This window comes from Aphelocoma coerulescens, chromosome 4 (assembly GCF_041296385.1).
Source record: "Aphelocoma coerulescens isolate FSJ_1873_10779 chromosome 4, UR_Acoe_1.0, whole genome shotgun sequence".
NCBI classification, from domain to species: Eukaryota; Metazoa; Chordata; class Aves; order Passeriformes; family Corvidae; genus Aphelocoma; species Aphelocoma coerulescens.
In genome coordinates, this window is record NC_091017.1 from 5,538,556 (window position 1) to 5,561,006 (window position 22,451).

Genomic DNA, 22,451 nt, shown 5'->3' on the forward strand with positions numbered 1-22,451 from the left:
CCTTGGCAGCCAGTTTGTTTAACTGTAGGTCATGCCAGGAATGAAAAAACTGAAACAAATCAAAGCTGCTCTGCATTTCCCAGTCTGACTCTCTCACCTGCTGCATCGTGGAGCATCACCGTGGGAAGCTCAAACTCTGCCACATGCTGTGGGATGTGATACAGCACAGCCTGACCTACCCAGGCTGTGTCAGCTACAGGAAGTCTGAAAATATGATTTCCTGAAAAACAAGTGAAAGGAGGGGAAGTGCGCAGTTTATGTTTTGAGGATGGCATTATTGGAAACTCCGTGAGCACTTCTGTCAAAATACCTACAAGCTAGCTATTTAGTCATATGAATAGTTGCCATTTATTTACAAGGCATCTGTGTGTGAATTAGGAAAAATCCTTTAACATGTATCAGACCTCACAGAGATGAGTAATTCTGTGGAAACAGCGTGCGTGTCAGACGTGACTGATCGCTTGTTGCCCTGTATTCTGTCCTTTGTTTTTGAGTAAGACTCCAATGTATGTGCTAGCAGTGATTCAGTATGAACCAGGGGGTGTCTGATAGAATCTTCTTGTCTCTTGCATTTCAATAGAAGATGCAAGATTTTCTTACTTAGAATTTTCTTGACAGAATCAAATTGTGGGGCAGTTTCCCAATTGGTGTCAGCTGGTAAGCTCTGGTTTGCATCAGGTTAGGACCTGGTCTCTCTACTTATAAGAAAGCTATCCTAAAAATGCATTTCCCAAAATGCAAATGTGCCATGCAGGGGTGGTTGTGACTGTTATCTTTCCTCGATTTCTTAACTCTGTGTGTAGAACAGAAAGCTCTTGGTTTCAGCACCTGTGGTCTAAGGTAGGAGTGGGATCTAGGAACTGGAGTCAAACTTGGGGCCTCTCTCTTTAGGCTCCATATGTTAACTTTAATTACTTTTCTATGTGATTTCCTTGAACTGTTTCATGGTTTTCCCAGTGCTTTAATACTGAATCTCTTATTTCCTGGACAAGTCCCTGAGCAACCTGATCTAACTGGACCTGCTCAGAGCTGGGAGTTGGATTAGATGACCTCCCAGGAGTCCTTTCCAAAGTAAACTATTCTATGAAAAGAAAAAGATGCTTTTGGGACTGATAGATGAGGTATAACAGGGCAAGCTGTGGAGCTGGGGAAGCCACAAGCACTCCATTTTACCCAAAGATATGAAGCACTGTTACTTTCCTGTATTTGTTGTTTCCATCTTCTTGCAGTAAATTCAATTACCATTGAGCAGGACTTTTTCACCAGGGGCTGGCTGGGAAATTTTCTGCAGAGTGCTGGAGATAGAATTTCTAGCTGGCAATTTGTGTTTAGTCGACCCTTCCTAACACCAGTTCCAATTCAATGGATGTAACTTCTGTATCTGAGTGCATTTAGTTTAAGTGCAGGCAGAAAGCAAGTGTTTGGCATGCAAAATGCTGCACATCTGCTGAGAGCTTTAGCCCGAACTGATGCAGCTTTCCTGAGCAAAGGAACATCTGGAGATGCCAGCAATAAGAAATCAGAGTATAGATTTATTTTTTAAGCCGACAGAAGGATCAGGGAAGATTAAATACGTGAGACAACTTGTCCCCATGGAAGACAGTGAGAGAGCAAGACAGCAGACCTTGGTGCCCCATGTGTTTCTGCAGGGATTTCAGTCCTGCCAGGCCACCACTACTGCTGCATGATTTGAGAGAAAGAAGGCAGAGAGTGCTGTCCTGTCTGCAGTGAGCAAATTTGATTTATTCCTCTTCTGGCCGAGTAGCTGCAGCCTACAAGGCAGTTGTGGGGCAGTTTTGTGCCCGATTCTTCCCTGGATTTGCTGTTGGGAATTGGTCAGTCAGTTGTAGAGAGAAAGTGTTTCTCCTGGGCCTCTATTAAGTATCTTTGCTTGGAGTTCCCTGCTAACACAGGTAGCTTATGTTGGGCATGTCATTTTGGTCCTTCAGTGTTGTGCATGGATTATGCACAGGGATGATTTCAGTACTTCGTGAAATCAGTGTTGCAGACACCTGAAATAGTGGATTTTTATAAAAATGTGTGGAGGCTAAATTTATTAATTCAACAGTCAAGGATTGTTGACATAATATAAGCACTCTTGTGTGCTCATGAGTTATTCTGCATAATTGTGGTTAGAAGTGTATCTGTGCCTGAAGAATACAGATGGTAACAGAAGGATAGATATGCAAGGAGAGCTGTTTAATTCCTGAACTATCAAACTTCTGAAGTAAATGTGTAGCATCTCTTTGTTTCACAGTTCACTTGTAGCATAAATATCATGACCAGTACTTTGCTGTCTGCCAAAATGTCCAAATCCTACATCATGCTTTGGACAAAGGCCCCGTGGAAGTACAGCATTTAAGGTTTTTACCTGCAGAAAAGCTTCCTGTTCAGGCTTCGTCAACAGATGCATGAAGCACAAGAATTACTGTTGACAGTGAACACTTTATTACAGGGCAAAAGATCCTCTTAAGAATGTAAGGTCAGCAGTCTGTGAGTGAAGAATTTCTTATGCACATCAACACACAAATGCTCGATGCCTAATCCTTTAATATGATTTTTATGGATTGATTTCAACAGGAATCCAAGGACAAATCTTCAGTAGCTGAACAACCTTCTAGCAACAAGCTGGCTTTGTTGGAATTCATGCTCAAAAATTATCCCACTCTAGTTGCTTTTTAATAGCTCATCTTCCAGTTTTGAGTGACTCCTTACTGAAGCAAACTCCTACTGACTTTTTTGAGTATTTTGCTAAACCAAGTATTCCTGTTTATAGGGGGATGTCTTAGGGCAGGCTATAACGACGTGTGCATGACTGTCATATGAGTTAGTCTGAGCTGACAATCTGAGCTGACAATGGGTTTGTCAGTCATGGAAACCTACTACTCTACTATTATTTAGAAGATAATTTCCATTTTATGTGTGCTTTTAGCCTGACTAGGTGACTTCCCTCACGTGGAAAATTGCAGTTGGCTTGAGAGTAAACTCTCGGCCCTTCAGTAATTTCTCTGTGAGAGTCTGTCCTCAATGTCTCCGGAGCTCTGACTTGTTATCCTGAGACTTGCTTAGCCCTTTCCTTCCAAAAGTAACCTAGTTGCTGTAAGTCTGTTCTCTAAGCTGTCACTACTTTTCTGTTCTGTTTTAAAATATCTTTCTGCTGTATCTCATTTTTATGTGGAACACAGCCCTTCTCTAAACTGTTGTGCAGTTTGTAGTGAGCTCAGGAAGAAGAGGCATCTGAAAGCTACTAAAAACATCATGTTTCAAACCCAGCAGTTGTCAGAAATAAAGATACCTTTTGGTTTAAGTGAGGGCTAAACTTTTTCCAGCAGTTGCTCTTGTCAAAGAATTTAAATCTGGGAGGAAGTGAAGGCTTTTCACTGTACTACTCCTCCACCTGAGGTACTGCTTTAGTTCATTGCACTCCAGATATTCACTAATTTCTCCAAGCAGAGGAGCTGGACGGGGGTTTGTTTAGTTTAGTGTGCGGGTTCTGCCTGATCCACCCAGTTTCCTGTGATCTGTCTATTCAAGGACAGTGAACCCCTTAGACTATGCTTGATTACTTGACCCAGGAGGTCTTCCCAATTGGTCTTCACCCAGGTCTTCCCTGGACTCGGTGCATGTGCCAGACATACCCTGCGTCTATATTAGAGTGAGATTCTGGGCTTAAATTGGCATCCACTTTACCCTTGTTTCCCCTTAAAGGCAATCCAGGTGAATAGACTGGATGTGAGCTTTAACACACTCTGACAGGTCCCAGATCTGGATGGTTTGAGGGCAAAGAGGGAACGACAAGATTGGAAAGCATGCCAGGCTATCTCCAGCAGGGATCTGGGCAAGACCTTAGAAGACCTGTTGCCTACAAAGTATCTGAAGAGATTTCATCTGTTTAATTTCTCATGTTTCTTGAGTTTGTTTCATTACAAACCTTCTGGTCATTCAACATAATATTGCAAAGATTATACCCCAGATTCTTCATGGTATCCATGGAAGATGTGGGCAATTCCTAGGAGAGGAGAGGTTCCTAAGTCTATTTCAGTAGCTCAAAATCAGACAGGCTTTCTTTACAGGGGCATGTTTACCACTGTAAATCCTGAACATTACCTACCTTCTGCTAGTGCCTGGGGCTTTGCTGTCATGGCTGATACTGCATGTCTAGTACTGAAGACCTGTGCCCAAAATGAAAATAAGTGTGCTCAGTTTGCTGATTGTTTCTCCAGAAAATGTTTCTTATGCTGAATTAATATGTTGCCATCTGAAAATCTGAGTTTACACAAAAATTACTCCAGGTTTCTTATTTCCTTCCATAGGTGACAGTATTTAATTATATGCGAAAAAAATAGAAAAGAAACTTGTTTTTTTAAAAACGTGGATTTTTTTTTAATGTGTGGACAATTGGAAATAAAAAATTAAGAAGCACAAATAAGTATATGCAGTGGCTATGAACTAAATGGTTTAAAAGGTCCATTTACTGTGAGGGTGATGAGGCACTGGCACAGGTTTCCCAGAGAAGTTGTGGATGCCCCATCCCTGGCAGTGCCCAAGGTTGGATGTGGCTCTGAGCAACCTGGTCTGGTGAAGGTGTCCCTGCTGCCCATGGCAGAGGGGTTGGAACTAATGATCTTTAAGGCCCTTTCCAACCCAAACTATTCTATGATTCTATGTTTTTTTTACTCAGCTTCCCTTACACTTATCTGTGACGTACTTGGCCTGTGCTAAAAGTATTTTTATTCTATAATCTGAGGGCAGAAAATAATACCAGTACAACTTCCAGGTCACCTCTTTTAGTAGCAGCTGCCTCAATCCAAGGCATTGAGTGCCTTTCCTGCAAGGGAAGGGTTATCTCTCCTCTCGAATGTGAGAGCACACCCTGCTCTAGCCTGCAGGCACACAGATAATAATAACATGGAAGGATGGCAGCCTGTGCTCTGGAACGGTTTATGAGGAGGAAGTCCGCAATTACATATTTCTGGGCAAACATTAACCAAGGCTGAAGCCTAGCTTCGAAGAAAAACAACAGGCTGGAAGCTCCAGTAATATAGCTGTTATGTGGACTGGAAACAGCAGTCATGCATTCATGGAGCATTAGAAGCTAAGTAAGAATAGCACGACAACAAAGCAAAAGGCTTGATAATATTAGCACATCCTGGTGTGTGCCTGCAGAAAGTGTCTCTGTCCCGGCACAGCCCTCCAGTGATATTGGAAAGACCAAGGAGATGATTTTTTTTTTTTTTAAGTACTCTCTAGCTCTGTGAAAACAGACCTAAGCCAAAGTAATGGGACTATTGTTTGCTGTGCTCACGGCCTAATCCATTTATATCGGTGGTTTCAGAGCTTGCCACCACACACTGAAGTTTCCCCTTTAAAAAACAAGTTACTTTGGGCATCTCTCAATCACTGCGGTTACCACGCTAGAAACAATTGCCATTCTGTGCTGTGGTTTTGTAAAGCAGCAGTCTTATTTAGAGCTTTGTGTGCTAAACTCGGATATGCCCATTCTATTATGGACTCTCTGTACCTAAAAATGGAATTGTTACACTAAAATTAAGGAGACAGCCAAATGATACATACTTCCTCTGCTTTGTTTTTTCTGACAGACCACAATTGCTGCAGAGAAGCTGTCCACTCATTACTGCAAGCTCTGGGGAGAAGGAGTGACAGAATTTAGACCTGTATGGGAGAAGAGCATTAGTCTAAAGAGACACTTGCTGTGGCAAGCATAATATGTAAATTCCAAAGTTAAGCACTTTGGAAAAAGTCCAAAAGATGAAGATACATACATTACTGCTGCAGGGGGAAAGGAAGGGAATCTTAAATGTCTCCACAGAGAATATTTACTTGGCTTTTCTTCCTTTCCTTTTTTTAAAGGGCAAGACCGTTGTGGCTGAGAAGCCTTACACTTGGATTAGGCTATTGGGTTCAGGTTTAATGGTAAAAGTTAGTTTTATTCTGTTGTTATCTGGGCTAAAATAAGAAAATAGGTTTACTGTCCTAACATCCTTCACTGCTAGGGCAGGCACATACCTACCCACTCCTGTTAGTGACCTGAAACCACTAACATCCAAAGCCCTTAAGAAAGCTGAAATGAAGTTACTTGTTCAGCTGGCTTCATTGAGGACAGTTGTTCCTGCCCCGGTGCTGTCCTCACAATTAGCAGTGATTAACAGTCCTGCTGCAACCAATACTCCGCGGTGAGACTGGAATGGAAAATGCAGCCTTGGGGACTCTGTGAGGTCTCTCACAACAACAAATTATCTTCAAATAGCAGCGATCCTGCTTTGCCTTGTTCTGATAATGGAAAACTGTGTTCTTTGGTTTTGTCTTTTCCCTTCTCTCCTCTGCCTAATACTGCACACTTTTTAATACCAAAGCAGCTTTTTAAAGCCCCCCATTCACTCCCAAGTGTTTTAGCAGGCTAATCTGGAATATTTTAACAAAACACAAACTGTGACATTCAGTCACAGGGTGATTTCTTCCATGTTTATGCTTGCATTTTGAAAACCCAAAATATCTCTAGATAAGTGCCAGTAGATTATTTTACATACACCAGAAGAGATCTGTTGCTGGCATTTTTGAAAGGTGCCGGTTCAGAGGGTAGAAAGAACTGGTCTTTTCTGGGGAGTATGGCTGGGTTGTATTGTAATTATGGAATAAAGAATTCTGACTCCTAAATAGGTATCCTTCAGAATATTTTAATCTAACCCAAATAAAACCATGTTTGTGTTTAAATAAGGAAGATGATTAATGGGATAATGGGAGGGGACATAGTTTCACTTCTTGTAAAAGGGCTGCAAGTATAAACTTGACAAAAAGCTGCTTTTTTTGGTTTGTTTTGAGGGTGGGCAAATCATGGATAGCTTAGAGATAAGAGCTGCACAGGTGCTTGGCTTGTCCTTTCATATTTTATTGCATCTTTCAAACTATGTTTTTGGAGGCTGAACATGGATTTAGGTTAATCTTTTAGTGATGCATCTATATAAGCTTTTGTAAGTTGATGACATTATCTCCTGCATGGTAGTAAATTTGGTTCCTGCTGAAGTAGACTTGTCTTCTAGTAGTATGTCCTTCTCCTTTTGGGAAACTTAGCACATGTCAGTGAACCAGCAAAGGATGAGAATCTAAGCAGAATATTCAAGTCAGATTTTTTTTTGCCTGTTTAAGAAGTTACTCATTGCATTGTCATTCATAATCGTCTTCCCGTGTGACAGGATGGGCTTGTCAGATCCCAGGGAGATAAAGTGGAATTTGCCAGCTCCTAGGGGGCCAAAGTAAGCATCCTTCTGACTAACAGTCTTTGAGCACTGTGTCAGGAGTTATGGGAATTTGGAGTTACGTGCTGCTGTTGAGTGGCACGGCAAAATATGGTTGTGTAAGTGTGGTTAGTGGTTAATGATTTCTTTTTTTGTCTTTCCTTCTCTGCCTTCTGTGCTCCTTGCTCTGTACATGAGAGCAGGAAGGAGGATTTGGATGGAGCAATGCAGCCTCTTCATCTTTTCCTAACTGAGTCAATGTTGTTGCTATTTCTAGAAGTCATCTTTGGTCTTCTCTAAAGGACCATCAAGAGATGAGAGACATCTTCAGCTTGGAAGTGTGGAAGGTGGGAGTTCTCCAGCACACCAGGAGCTCTGCCTGCTGGCTCTTCTGGTTGCAAGCATAGTATATATTTTAGATTCTCCCAGGGAGTCTCATTTTGCCTCCCTAATGCACTGCTTCAGAGCAGGAGCCTCTGCAGCAACGGGTGTGAGAGAGAGTCTTGTGTAGGCAGTGCTGTGTTGACAAGTGCCTTGTACCATCTGCTTCCTTCCTCCACAAATCCATCAGCATCCATGCAGCAGCTTGTACTTGGTAAGAGCACTGAAAGGAGATGTGATTTGGATTTAATCATTAGCAAATGTCCCTTGACTGTTTCTCAGCTGCCCCATCTGAGTTTAATTCCTGGAGAAGGAAACTGATGTATTCCTGCCTTCAGGTGTAATTACTTCAAGACAGATTGACCGTTTAAGCACACACGACACTGCTTAGCTTTAATTAGAGTAAATTGGCAGAATTTATATGACCGGTAGTTTGGGGGACTGTCAGATGCATGAAAGTATATTTTGCATATCATTTCCTGCTGAGGCTGAGACCAAGGTACTAGCTGAAAGACTTGTAATTAGGATAAAAACACTTTGTAAATTTAACCCTATCTCTGTTAGGAGAAGAGTGGAACTGGCTGGGGAAGGGGGTGGTGTTCCAGGGAGACAAAAACATTTGAAAGAGAATGAGAAGCAAGAAGTTGTTGGAGACTGTGCAATAACACAGACAAGTGTTATTGCCAAACTGGAATCTTTGTAGACAGGCACAGGTGATTTGTAAGTGTGTAAGTAAGATTTATAAACCCAAAGATAATTTTTTTTTGGAAGGTTGTTCTAGTATATTGTATGACCCCAGTGTTGATATAACTGAGATTAAAAAGAAAAAGAGGTTTGGCTGGATGTTCTGTCACAACAGTTCTTAGTGCACCAATTTAGAGTGCTCTGGAATAATGTCAGGCTCTGCTGGATCCACCCCTGACTTGACCCTTAGCTGCAACAGCAGTGCAAGCAATGAGGTTTTAGTACATAAAGGGATTCCAAATCATCAGCTGAGCAGTACGTGAGGACCAGGAGCACTGCTGAGCCCCTTCTGTATTGAGCAATCTGAGGGGACAGGCCTCTTGTTGCTGTGCCCTACACTTCCTTCCTGCTTGGAGAAGCTCTTTCCCAAACCAGAATCAGGGAGCTGCTTTGTGCCACGCACGTGCTGATGGATGTTGTCACTGTAGCTGGGATGCAGTTTACAGTCTGTCTCTGCCTGGCACCTGGGGAGCGTCCATTTAAAAAATTGGGGAAGATGAAGGGTCCTCAATTTTCCCAAAGAAGGAATAGCCGACCACAGGTTCAAGTTCGATTAAATTATTGGCACAGGGTTTCCTGACTGATCTCTGCTTAATGGTGGGAGCTCTTACTGATAGTATTCCATAAGAAGCTTCTGGAGTAAAAAGAGTTGAAAACAGCAGGTTGTTTTTTTTTTTCTGGAATAGACCAAAGCATGTTAATTTCTGTTTTATTGCTTGGCACAGGAGAGGTGGCTTTATCACCCTGCTGATTTGAAGTTTAGTGAAGAGGCTTAGTTGAAGTGGTCTTGAACATCTTCTGTGATGAGGTCAGGATGGAATAGGAATCTCTTTGCTTGAGGATGCTGCAAATATGCTGGGTCCAACATACTTAACTGTTCTACTTTTTATTATCTGCATCATTTGTCCTGGGCCTGAGACCTGTGAAGACAGTGGAAGAGCTGTGGTCTATAAGACTTGGGAACCAATATTTAAGTTGCTGAACAGCTCAGGGTTCTGTGAGGAGTTTTATTTCTGTGTCAGCTGTACCTGCTTAGACACATCTTTGCTTTAATTTGGTGCAAGTGTGCCACCATCCAAACGTGATATATCTGGGTCCAATAGTCCCTTGAAACTGTGTTTTCTCTAGCCAGAATGATGGAGTCTGTAGATGGATAAGAGGTGGTTATCTTGTGTTAATTATGAGAGAGGCCAGTCTGGCTGCTCCTTGTTTCTTGCTGCTTTCATGTGATTTTTGATTCTGTGACTGAGTTTAAATACAGTTGACAAGACCTGCATCTGCTGATGAGTTAAGAGCTTGCTGTCAGCACCCATTCTTCCAGCACAGTATCAGTACTTCGGATTTCAGTCACCCTAATCTCTCTGCTTTCAGAAATGGAGTCCTGCCTCCCTGAAAAACAGACACAGCGGAAATTCTGTTGATCTTTCTTCTCAAGATCGTGCATTAACAACACTCTGGCAGGATTAAGGTAAGAAAGTTTGAGGAAAAACTTTGAGTTCCTTGCTGTTCATTGCTTCTCCTTCTCCTAATACAAACTTGTGATAGCAATTTTTGATAAGAAACAATTTTTCTGAAGTCCATGTGTTCCAGGCTTAAGTGAAATGACAAAAATAAGGGCTCAACATGAATAACAAGTATTTAGTGCAACAGAGGAATGGTGGTGGTCGTGATGATGCTGTGCATTTGCTTTGAAGTCCAGCATAGATGTTTTTTCCTGTCACTTTTATTTTTAGCAGGATGCTGGGGATGCAAAACAAGTATGAAACTTTTAGAGCAGCAGTATATGCTAATCTGTCTTCTGTGAAGCTAATAATCCTCCCAAATTCTTCTACAGGGGAAGTCACGGATTTGTATTTTTCACTGCATGGCACATCACAAACCAGAAACGTGCTTAATGGCTGCTAATAACTCCTTGAATTCTCCTCTTCAGGGAGCCTTCCCTCGGGAGAGCCGTTGTCGTTAATCTGGTTAAATCTGGATGTTTTCCCTTCTTTTCTTATATTGTTTGTTCTCCTTTGAGGTAGTTACAGTTCATTTATGTCTAGTGAAGGGACAAGTGGTGTTTGCCAGAGCCGGCTGCAGGGGCCGATGGGCGCCCGTTTGCAGAGGCCTCGTTACAAAGGCAGACCACATCCTGGCCGGGACAAAGTGCTGTCTGATACACAGCCGGCACACACCAGTGCCTGCCTGGAGCCACGCCAGGGTGTGGGCAGCCTTTGTGAGAAGGCACTGTTTTAGTCTGCGTGGAAGTCGAAGGAAGGGATAAACCAACTAAATTAATCTTTCTTTCCATTCTCTGGCAGAGCTTCCACCAGTCAAAATATGCATGTGATTCACTACAGTATAATTTTTTCCTGTGCTTTTTGTTTGCTGTCATCTAGGAGAAAAGTGATGTGTCATTCACTCAGCTGCTTTTCTGGGAGCAGAACACAGAGAAAACGAATATACCCTATCTTGGGTGTCTTCTTGCAAAGATATTCTTACTTCATGTGTAAGAGGTATCTTTGTGACCAATTGATGTTATACAACATGTTCATCACCTTCCATCTAACAAGTTTTAAACCCTCCATGCAGCTCAGGTTCTAGGATTTAAACTTGCAGCTCTTGCTGAAATGGGTGGGTAAGCATCTATGTGCTTTTCAGCTGTGTCTAACTCATGTAACAGAAAACCTGAGCTTGTGGGGAAGAGGGCAAAGGTGCTGTTGTAGGACAAATACAAATCATTATTTTCTGCCAGTTAAGGACAGCAAAAGGAATCCACAAAGTGGGTTCGGTGACAGAGTTGGAGATATTACCCCATGCTTCCTTGATTTTGGGTAAAAAAAAAAATATCAGAGGAACAACTGTTTTTCTTTTCATTTAAACAGCACAATAAAATATGAACTCTGTGGAATGCTATGCAACTTAGGGTGATTTTTAACAGGAGTGGAGCTGCATAGGTTTGGGTTTTTTGAGCCTTGCATTGCATTTCTTTGTTGAGAAAATGATCATGTGGCTGCAGGATTTTAATAAACCTTTTTGCAGCTAAAATAAAATGTTGAGGTTTGATGGGAAAGCAGATTGAAGTGGAACATTGGTTACATCAGTAAATGTGCCTTATTCTCAATTGGCAGTGGTGAGTGTGAGTCAGTATGTTTGTTTCAGCCTCTAAAAATACCATATGTCTTTATAATTCCAAACAAGTCCTTAAGACGGACAGAAGGAGTGCTCTTTTTTTTTTTTTTTTTTTTTTTTTTTTCCTTAAATATGGCACAGTGTCTGTTGTATATTGGATATCTCTGAGAACACACCAGCCCACATCCTGGTTGACCACTGCTGTCCATGTCATCAAAAAGAGTGACCTGACAAAGGTGTGAAATTTCAGTTTGCTGTGGGGATGGTGGTCCTCTGCCTTGTGTTTGCAGGTGCTGGAGAACAAAGTCAGTCCTGGCATAAGCAGGTGAGTTTTCCATTCAAGCTGATGGGAGTTGTCCCTATCTGTGCCAAGAAAGAACTCTAGAAATGCACTTGTGGGTGAACTCCTCACAGATTTTGTTTATCCAGTTTTGGGTAAACATGTTGTCCTAAAAACTACTGTGTGAGCCCAGCTTTACCATATGATTCAGTACCAAAACTATGTGAAATTAGGCCTTTCTCTTTGGATCTCATGGGTTTGATCTGAGAATAATTCTGAGGTTTTCAGTTTACTTGAATCCCAAAGTTTAGCAAAAGTAAAAATTTTGTTTAAATCAACAAAATTGCTTGGAGAAAATACCTAACTCCTAATATAATTGTTGGGATCCTCACTGGTTTCAGACGTTGAAACTACCAGGAATTCTAGTGGCCATCCTGTATGTATTTGTCTGCTTGACTGATCTGCCCTAAAGTTGTGAAACCTCTTTTACAATGAGCAGTCTTTTTTGAGTCCTAGAAGGAAAAAAACCCAGAAGATCCCAAAACACACATCTTTTGGTCTAGAGCTGACTTCATTTCTTCCACACTTCTACAAAACACATTTTATATTTTTATTTGTCCAAAATCTATAAATAACTTCAGCTTTCTGTATTCCAGCTTGTAGCATTTACGTTTTTGCCTTAAATTTTCTTTTCTGCTTTTATGACTGTGAGAGGATAACTAGAAATATTTGATACACCTGTTGAGTTGCACAGAGGGACTGCCAGAACCATCATAGAGAGAATTCCTTATCCATCTGTAGAGCATTATGGAAGATTGCACCCATTTTTGTCAGTACAGCTACATTTGAGCACAAAACATTTATTCAGACAAGTGGTGAACTTAAAGGAACCAAACTAAAGACGAGGACTGTTTCTAGTGAGTAAGAACTGTGAAAATAAGCTGATAGAATTTAGAGTTCATTTACAATACTCCCCATGTCAAATACATTTCTTCCTGCAGTTGTTGAACCTTTTCTATCCCAGATAGTCCCAAATCAGGTTAGCCCTGTTTACTTTGAGGTGTGCGGTGTTCATAATCAGATGCATAAAATTTGGCTTTCCTCTTACAATGTAAACTTCCAGGACAGTCTCAGAGAAATTTGATAATGAGTTTACTTTTGCCCTAACCACAAACCTTTCTGTGGGTGCTTTATTCAGCTTAGATGGAGAGTGTAGGCACATCTGAAAGAAAAGTTGCAAATCATTTTTCTCAGACTATGTTGCAGCTCAGTTATGCCATTTCTACTCCTTCAGAATGCTCAGGTAGCAGCACTGTTTTTCTGGTGGTGTAGCACCAGTAAGAACAGATGCCATGGAGAGGGTTGTTGTGCTCTGTGCCAGCTCTTTGCTCTTCTCTAATTGCACAGAGTGTTTGTCCCATGCAACCTGCAACACTATTATTGCCTTTCTTTCAGTATTGTACTGAAATTTCAGTACTTGGAAATTGTCATGGGGTGTCAGATACTTATCAGATATTTGAGACCAGATAAGACTCGTGGGTGGGTTACAGCACTGACAATTAATCTCTTCCCTCCAGTCCTGTGCTGTAGGTTGGCCTTTTTGGGATGGTGTTGGCTTTTTTGTTTGTTTGTTTGTTTTAATTAGTTAGGAACATGGATATAGGAAGTACTAAAGCTTTACTGGAGTTGTATGTGAAGGAACGAGCTATTGTCACAGTTTGTGGGAGGAATCTGCTCAGTAAGCCAATATATGGGTCCCTATGTCAGCTGATAGCACCCTTGTTAAAGCCCATTACTGTAGGCCTGTCTTTCCTCCTGCTCTTGTCACTTGAAAAGCTCTAAAGCCATCACTCTTTATTTATCTGGGTTTAGAGAGAATGGGAAGAGCTGTTTCAAATCCCCAGGAAACATGCTGAACAAAGGGTGTGATTTGCTAGGTCAGTCCAATAGCTTATCTCCTCTCCTGGCCACTCCCAGCCTTCGGCCTTTATCAGTGCTTCAGGCAGTTGCGGTATCACTTGCCCAGGTATCTTCCCAAATGGGGGCTACAATGAGGGGCTGGGTGTTTCTTTGGGCAAAAAACCCCAGTTGCTTTATACCTCGAAGCATGATTGTTTTTTGTAGCATTGGCTTTGTTTATTTAGCAACAAATGTGGCTTGCACCCAAGGCTTTATTCCAAATGTTTGCCTTGATGTGCTGGATGCCTGACAGCAAACATGCAAAAAGAGCCCTGAAGATGTGACTTGGAAACAGAATTAACTTCCCTGCAGGAGTTGCCTGAAGGAAGTAACAGCTAACAGCACAGGATCTGCTTGGGGTACAGCTTATGCTTGGGAGCAGCAGGGAACATGGAGTTTTTTTGTGATTTAGGTAGACTCAGTTCTCAGTGCTGGACACGTAAAATGTCATTTTACCTTTTTAAAAATTTTTTTTCCATTATCTTCTCTGCCTCTTTCAGGTTTGATTCATAGTGTGCTACATAACTGGCAGGCTCCTCAACACTTCCAGTGATAGAAACTAATACGTGGTGGTGAGATATGCTTGCAGGCATAAGGATTTCTGTTTTTAGAGAGTGTGAATATCTGCATGTAGAAGGCTTGTCCATGGCTTTTGGAGGCATGGTAGGGGATGGCATTCCTGGATTACATGCTGTAGGAATCCTTACAGTGCTTGGGCTGGCTCAGACAGGATTCCAGAGACTCCACTCCTTCCAGGAGTCTCTGGAGACTGTAAATCAGAGGGACAGCATGAGCATCCTTACCAAGAATGAAGTGTGTGCACCGGTGCAGAGCAAGTGTGAGATCGTGACCTTTCCCTCTCTGTCCTTTTGCAGGCAGCAAAAGCATTCTCTGCCTGTGTTCCAGGCAAGAGACTGAAGAGGCATGGGGATTTTCCGTGGTTTTATTCTCAGGAGACTCTCGTTAAATGTCTTTGGTGTGTTTTTATTTAATAATGTAGTTGTTCTGGGACCCGGTTTATCCATTTCTGATTTACAGTCAAGGTTGCTCAATGCAGAGTAAATAAATTAGAGGTCTTCAAGCATCTGTTCTCCTGTGGGTTTCCCTGCAGAGATCTTCCAAGCTTTTTTTAAAAGGGTTTTCAAGTTCCACCTTCTTCCCGGGTTAATTTTGAATCTGTATAACAGGAATAGCGATTCTTTGTGATCAGAGGACTAGCTTGGGTGATGTGTATGCCTCAGTTTCACCATGGAAAAAGGCTCCAGAGGGAAAGGTGCTTTGCTCCACTGCTGCACGCAGTAACAGAAGGTGATCCATTGAGCAGATGCTGAGCACAGATGGCAGAACTCCCTCCTGTCCAAGGGCTCTGCACAATTGCTTTGCTTCACTCCAATGCCACTTAAAGGCTGTTTTCAATGCTCAAGTAGGACTTAAGTACCGCAGTTCTTGCTGGCACACCAGTGAGTAGGGTTATGGGTGAATCTTTCAGTAGTGCCAGGAGACAGTAACTTTGCTTTGATGGTTCTGGTGGGTTTATTTTTAGTCTTATGAGATCTTTCTTGCTGTGATGAGAATCGACGGAACTTTGGCTTCAGAGTTGTGGTAGCGTGTCTGAAGTGTTTCTATGCTGCTTCATTTCTTTCCCTGTCTTCATTTAATGTCACCACAACAAGCTTTTAGTGAGACACTAATTAAAGATTGCTATTTGATGATTTCAGTCACTGGTTTCTTCTTCATGGATTTGGAGCTAAGGAAATAAATTTCTCCATGTTATTGTCTGATGCATCTTACAGAGTCATCTTTATAGCACTTTAAATAAGGATGCTCCTGCAAACTCCCGCTTGCTTTAAAATACTTCAGAGGCTCGGTTCAGCCATCAGAAAACCCCCTTGAACCCTGAGATGTTTTCAGGCTTCTAATTGTTGTGGCTCTACAAACTTGGTAGCATTGAGATGTCCAGCTTTTTCCCACCTCCTTGATTCCATCACGTAGTCTGCGTGGTGGGTGGCAGTGCTGGGGAAATCACGAGCTGTGTTAAGCAGGCAGTCTCGCAAAAGCTCTCGGTTTGTAGATTCCTCCCTTCAGTAGCAGTAAAATGCTGCTGCCTTGCATACCATGGATACCTGTCTATCCACTTAGAGCAACCAGATAGTGTGCTTTATTGGTACAAAGGTCAACTGGACAGGTTCATGAAAGAAATTAATTGAGGGTGACTAAATAGATAAAAAGGAGTCTGGCACAGGAAGTCTCTGATCCTCAAATGGTTGGCTGCTGGGAGACTGCCAGGAGGTATCGTGTGTGCTCACCCTGTTCTGCTCCTTCTTAGAGATCTGCTCTCCACCACAACTTGGGGACAGGCTGTTGGGATAGGTGGTTTGTTCAGAGACAGCATGGTAGCTCTTATGTTTTCATATATAACCTCCTTCTCCACAAGAGAAAATATTACAGCATGGGCACCTGTTTTAAACAGCTGAGAGCTTGTTACTGGAAGGATTAAGATGTAAGTCTGAAGGACCTGATCCTGACATGTGCTGTATTTTGGAAGCTGGCTCTCTCTCAAACCTAAAAATATCAAAAGCTTCACTTGCCTATTCTCTCTGGTGTGGTCAGAAAGGTGAAATGATAAAATTTACGTAATCAGGTAAACCGGGAAAATGGCTAATTTGAGAATAAAAAAAATACTTGTCCTTAATTTTTGCTGTTGTTGCTAGGATCAGTACACTAGCCTAGCTGTTGTAATCCAGGCCTAGCTCCTGGCTGGACAGATCCTGTAGGGAGTTGCTTGTGTCATCTTCCAAGAATGCCATGGTTATGTGTGTTGAACCTATAGGTGCAGCCTAAATCCAGGGAGCTTGTGTAGGTTTCCACAGCCTCACCAAGATACTGCAGCGGCCCCAGGGCCCTGGTTAAATGTTAACAGCCCGTGGCCAGCAGTGTGTCTGCAGGGCAGCGAGCAGGTACTAGTGGCTGCAAGTTCAGCATGCTCTAATTGGCAACACTAACCTGCCTTGGCATGCTCTCAGGTGTCTGTTTCACCCCGTTACAGCTTGCTTCAGGACTGCTGCATGTTCCCCGTGTTTGTGTTGCTTTAAGTACGTTGGGGGTAATTTTGCAGGCTTAACTCTCTCCGACTGTGACTTTGCCTTTATTGTGTTAAAATATTCTGAGGCAGAGATGTTGTTTGCTTTTGCCCTTAAAATTCAAACAGCATTGGACTCTGATCTTACACCAGATGAACAGTCTGTCTTACGTGAGCCTTACATTTTGGAGGCATTTATAGCTGATTGAATTATTCCTGTGCTGGTTGCTGTGACTCGGAAGTGGAAATGCTCAGTGAGCTCATATTAACTTTTGAAATCCTGACATGTTAATGCACTACCTACTTAGGTGCTTAATTAGCATACTAACTGAGTAACTGGGCTGCAAGTAAGCTGTGTCTGAGCTGGCATCCTGTCAGGAGTGGGAGCGGGCACTGTTAGTGGCTGCTCGACTGGCAGCGAGCGAGGCATTTCTCATAGAGAGAGGGTTTTCTCTCCCAGTTAATGAAGCCTGCAACAAAGTCAGCAAATCTGGCTGCTGGGCTGGGAGCTCCCAGGCAGCCAGTGCAGGTAGGAGCAGGAGCTGTAGGACAGCTGAGGGATTACTCCATCTGCATCCCTACCTACCAACTGTGGCACTGGATGAGCACAGGACACACGGGCACTGTGCTGGTGCTGGGCTCTTCACTTCTTGGGACTCTGTGCCAGGTTCCCTCACTGCTGCTGCAGCTGCTTGTGCACCATTCGGAGCCTCTATTCCATGTTAGATTAGGGCATATCCCGTTGGGCAATTGGATTTGATGGAGCCTAACTTCACTGTGACAGTTGTCCTTATGGTCTGTTGCTACCTTGCTGTGGAGACTTGTGTCAGTGGTAGCCTTGGGACTGGGAGCCACAGAGCATTGCACCAGTGCCCTGGTGACCAGTTCCCAGTCAGAATTGGGCAGAATTTGTGCACAAGAGAGTCTGCATGAAACTTCCTTGAAGGTGGCGGAAGAATTTTTTTCTCGCCAGCTTCCACCTAAACCAAACACTTCATAAAGGCCTCACGTATGTGTTTGAAAGGGTCAGTGTGTCAGAATTAAATCATCTTGAGGGAAATTTATCCAGCTACAGTGCCTTACACGCCCCTCAAATCCTGTTTAACCTCTTAAGGAGTTATGCAATGCCTTGGCCTTGTGCATAGGGGAGTATTTCACTCGGTGTGAACAGGTCTAAAGGAACGTGAGTGATCCTGTGAAACAGGTAACACGTAGGGGTGACTTAATCCCCCACTGAAATACAGCCACAGCAAACACCTTTTCACTTCCAAGAGGAAATGAAGAGGAATATCCAAATATCCGCTTGAAGACTGAAGATACGCTTTTAGCAAGGGAAGCATAATGACAGAAATAGCATTCCAGCCAGGATGCCTGCTGCTGTGGAGTAATGAGGTTTTGTGGATGTATCACTTACTGTCTCTGTTCCTGGGTTTCCCTCTCTGCAGGATGTGTGACATTTTTCTCACTTGCATGAGGAGCCAGGGATCGCTTCAAGATGGTGGAGTTGCTCAGCAGGAGAGTTATGTGCCACTACATTTCCTGTTCAAATGTGTTTCCTCCTGTTATTGACTGACAAGGAGGAGGAAGGGAATTTTTCAGAAAGGCTGAAAATGAGCCTTAGACAGCTGCTTTCCAGATTGTAGAGAAAACAACTGATTCTTTTTCTTTTTTTTTTTTTTTTTAAATCTTCTCAAAAGCATGTGTTTGCCTACTGCCACTACATTGTGTAATACCTAAATGTGCCAGAGGTTTTTGGGGGACCAGTGAAGAAAGCAACTTGGTGTGGGAGCTGCCTTAGGAGGAACTCTTGCAACAAGCAAGGGTTAAAAATTGCCCAGGGAAGGCTGAAGGTGGCAAGAATAAGCTCATGTGGTTATGCCACAAGGAAACTTCCAGCCCCCATGGTTGGACTGAAACAAAAAAACCATTTTTGTCACTTTTCTCTCTGGCTCACTGTGGGAACATGGGGCTGTGGAAGGGCTGAATAAGGCGAGAGAGATGATCTTGTCATTAAGTGTTCTAGCTCATTGGGTTGTGCCTTTAGTGCTGTGTTGTATCACCATGAGTTTTTTGGGGGAGGGAGTTTGTTTTTTGGTTACTTGCAAAGGACCTGCCTTGAAAACAGCTGTCTGCTGGACAATGGAATACTAAGCATGGCAGGCTTGGAAACATAAAGGAGTCTTTTACCCAAAATTTGATAATGCTGAGATCTATGCAAGTAGAGAGGAGAAAAGTGGAAATGCTAGCAGGTCAGATCAATCTCTGACACAGTCTTGCATCAAATGCCTTTTTTTCTTTTTTTTTTTTTAAATTTAAAAAGAAAAGATTTAAAGCTGTACTAGTTGCTGAAGTGAGTTTGCTGTTGTGGTTTTGTTTTTTTTTTTTTTTTCATAGGCAGTACAAAAAGAAATGAAAAGCATTAACAGCCTTGCAAGGTCACTGGGACCTGAGCAGAATTATTAACCGGTTCTCTCTCTGTCAGGCACTCTGTATTCACTGTATCACAAGCTTGAAGCCAGACCTTATTTTACTAAGCAAAAAATGGTCCTTTTGTTGCTGTTTTTCCCCTAGTGTCATCTCTCATGGTTGCCAGGGAAACCAGTGTGTATCCTTTCAGCATAGGTTATTGGGCCTCAGGAAGGAAGTGCTCCAGTGCTGGCCTGCTATTTTTATAGAACCGTTACATAATACAATCTATTAAAGCTTCCTCTCGGTGTTTTATGGCACAAAGGGGAAATTAAGTTTGATGACTCCTAAATGTTTGATGGAGGATGTCAGGTGACTTCTGGATTGTTTTGTGCTCGCCGCATAGCAACAATATTTCTGTGTGCAATTCAAGAAGAACAAATATACATTAGTGCCCTGGGCAATATTTGCCTGCATGCAGATCACCAGAGGAAATTGAATTCTTAGCAGAGCAAGTACAAACAGTGTAAAAGTGCAGGGTGCTATCAGCTAGGGAGGGTGAGAAGGCAGAGCAGTTGATGTTTTGACGGCATAAGGAAAGCAGGCTTAAAGGAAAGTATTATTTTTTCTTTCCCATATTCTATTGTACTGCACAGAAACTGGGAGGTGCCACAATCCATTGGCACTCACCGTATACATCTGCAACATGCATATTGTAGTAGCTCTTTACTGACACTGATTTCTCAGGATTTAGTGCTGTGAGAGAATGGGGATTGAAGCTTTGGCATCACAAGCCTTGATTCTTTTCAAGTAAGAGAAAACTGTGTAGAATCAGTGGTGTTGGTTGCATGTGAAACTTGAACGGCTCCCATATATATTCCCCTCCTAGGTATGTTTCACATGCACGCTGACTGTTCAGAGATATAGTTAAAAAGGAATAATCCTGGGTTTAATACCTGGCCAGGAAGAAATCTCTGCTCAGAGACCAAAGGCTCACAGTTCCTTCAGCTCCTTCTTGTCAAGGTCAGATCAACACTGTCTTGACTGAGCCATAGCTCCAAGTGAAAAGGTTTAGCATGCAGATGAGTTGCTGTGAAATAACATTACTGCACAGCACTTGCTCGAGGGGAACTGTCCACGTACTTGCACTTGGCCTACACCAAATATGAGATAATTCAAGCCAGATTAGCCATCAGTGTCTGTTCTTTGTCTATTGCACATAGAAGTGTATGATGTTCATAAGTTTTTAGTTGCCAGTATGACAACTGTGTTGTACTTCAGCCCAAATTTAACATGGATCTGGAGTTTCTAATATGGATGACATGCAGTCAGAGGTAGCTTTGTGCTGAGTCCTCAATGCTGTCCTTTGAAAGAAGGGAATAATGAGACTGTGAGTGGCAAGGTTGCAGGCTTCGGAAAGAACAGGAAAACATCCTTCTAGAAACCTAAAGTGCGTGGGGCTGAGCTGCCTCCTGATCTTTACTGCTTGTGAAAGAAAGATGTAATTTCCCCTTGAAACTGAAAGCTGCCAAGAGAATATAACTTAATTTCTATGCAAGCAGAAATCCTGTTAAAGCTGACAATTGTAATTCAAACATTTGCATTTACAGAAGTAGCTTCAGTGATATTATACACTGCATTGGAGGGAGGTTCATCACTGTTTTCAACTGTCCCTGCTTATTTTGAAGATGGCACTGCTCTTCCAAAACAGCAGGAAGCAAGGGAAGAATTTTCAGTTGCTTATAACCCTTTGCAAGTGACAGAAAACCTTCTGTGCCTGTAAAGTCTGTGCCACACCATTCAGGAGGACATCTAAGATGATCCCTGCTGGGGGAATCACTTGGTGTGACTAGGTGAAAACAAAAGGGAAAGTTACAAAAACTCAGGTCTTAATGCTTTGCTCCTGAGAAATAACAGGAGTTTGAATCACACCAAAAAAGGAAAAAAAAAACCAACCAAAAAACCCCAACAAAACAAAAAAAAGCCCCAAACCAAACCCACCCTCCCCCCCCTGCCACCCCCCTCAAAAAACAAAACAAAACCAAACCAAAAAAAACCCACCACCACTGCATTTTTGACCAGGAGGTTATATAGGACCCAGAGGATACAAGATTTTACATGTCCCAGAGGAGGGGTGGAGGAGGAACCAGAGCTGAGTAGAGTTTTACTAGGCTTCAGTCAGCATGTGTGCAGCACACTGCTGTAAATCCATGGCCATGATTTAATGTGAAGATTAGAGCTTGCTAGGAATTTTCCAAGAAAACATTTTTTTTCATCAAAACTTTTCATGGAAACTTGTTGCGTTGGATGAAACTTTTGCGTGGAAAAATTTCTGTGATCTGGCACTGAGTTCCTGTAGAAAGCCAGAGCAGAGAGCTCAGAATAGCCAATACCCTGGAGGGTAAAGCTTTTCCTGGGAATGCAGGAGATGTGTCTGCCAAACATGAGGTCTTGATTCTCAGGTTCCTGTTCCTTCACTGTTACAAGCTCTGACTACTGGGCTTTTGGCTGTCCTGTGTGGATGCCTCTTTTTCAGAGGAGGGGTTGGAGGGTACGTCTCTCACTTTTGTCTCCTCTTTTGTGTCCTGGTGCAGAAGGATTTGTTGTTGTAATCCTAGAAATGTTAGCAGGACAAGAAACAAGCTTCCCACCCTGTCCTAATGAGGTATTTTCACATGTTCCCACCATATGCAGTTTCTGTTGTACTGTGGCACGTTTGTAGGCTGTGGGTCAGGCGGGATTCAATCTGTCCAGTCCTGATCACTCAAACTTGGTTATCCTTCTGCATCACTGCTTGGACTGCCTCTGCACTGGAAGTGGGCTCTATCAGGACCATTTCTGAGCCAGCTTCAGACACTTAAAATAGGTCTCCAGATACTCACCTAATCTCAGCTTTGAAAATTTTTCTATTTTATTGTCATTTCCAGTGTAAGTCGTAGCTCCTCAAAGGAGCAGGCTTTGGAGACCCTGAGCTAGGTGACTAGCTTAGCTCCACCAGGTGATAGTCTGTCTTGATCCTTTTAATTAATCCTTGATTTAAATAGAGTGGAATAAGTTTAGGAGAACATGCTGAAGTACCTTTCCAGCCTAGCAAGCATGACTTTCTTGGGCAGGCAGGAGACCAGTTTGAATCCTCACTGATCTGGACAGCAAGGACATAATAAATAATGTTGTCTTCAATTAATTGCTCTTTTGCCACTACTTCCCCCAGAGTTATGTCTGTGATTTGAGACAA

At 42.6% G+C, this 22,451-nt stretch overlaps 2 long non-coding RNA genes across 4 annotated transcripts in view; both read left to right on the top strand.

Annotated features, from left to right (window-relative positions):
* LOC138109367 (uncharacterized) overlaps positions 1–5,968 on the top strand; it is a 39,321-nt gene extending 33,353 nt beyond the window's left edge. Inside the window, exon 3 of the long non-coding RNA XR_011150433.1 lies at positions 5,601–5,968. This is a non-coding gene — a long non-coding RNA (uncharacterized lncRNA). The remainder of the gene's footprint in view (positions 1–5,600) is intronic.
* A 2,076-nt stretch (positions 5,969–8,044) lies between these two features.
* Positions 8,045–22,451, top strand: part of LOC138109366 (uncharacterized) — a 126,030-nt gene continuing 111,623 nt past the window's right edge. For all 3 annotated transcript variants that reach the window (XR_011150431.1, XR_011150430.1, XR_011150432.1), the window contains exons 1-2: positions 8,045–8,133; positions 9,750–9,846. This is a non-coding gene — a long non-coding RNA (uncharacterized lncRNA). The remainder of the gene's footprint in view (positions 8,134–9,749; positions 9,847–22,451) is intronic.